Below are 439 nucleotides of genomic sequence, written 5' to 3'. Positions count from 1 at the left end.
CAAAAATATAGTTTCTCATTGGCCGATTATTTTCGCCTACGTGGACACTCTATCTAAGGCTTATATCCTCCTTTTATTACTTGTTTGATAATCAGTGGTTAAAAAGGATTAAAGGGCCCAAAGATTTTGTTTATTAAGCATACGCAAAATGTCGAATGAGAATACAAAGAAAGGACTCGTCGTCTTAAGACAGACTCATCGTCAAAGCTGTTTCTCTCTCTATTCTCTCTCTAGCTTTTTCTCCTCCTCTTTCTTCCTAACTTCATCTTTCTTTTATAGGCATGAGTTGCGTGGATGAGTCGCTGATTCGTCATCATTACTTTCTGACTCGTAACAGTAATCAGTGGAGTTGTTAATTGTTAGGTTCGACGCCGTAACAGGAGTATCGACCCGTCCTTCTTCCTGACACTTGATGGCGTATGTCAGTTCGTCATGTCGA

This window comes from Brassica oleracea, chromosome C4 (genome assembly GCF_000695525.1).
Source record: "Brassica oleracea var. oleracea cultivar TO1000 chromosome C4, BOL, whole genome shotgun sequence".
Classification (NCBI taxonomy): domain Eukaryota; kingdom Viridiplantae; phylum Streptophyta; class Magnoliopsida; order Brassicales; family Brassicaceae; genus Brassica; species Brassica oleracea.
Note: the sequence above shows the minus strand (reverse complement) of the source record.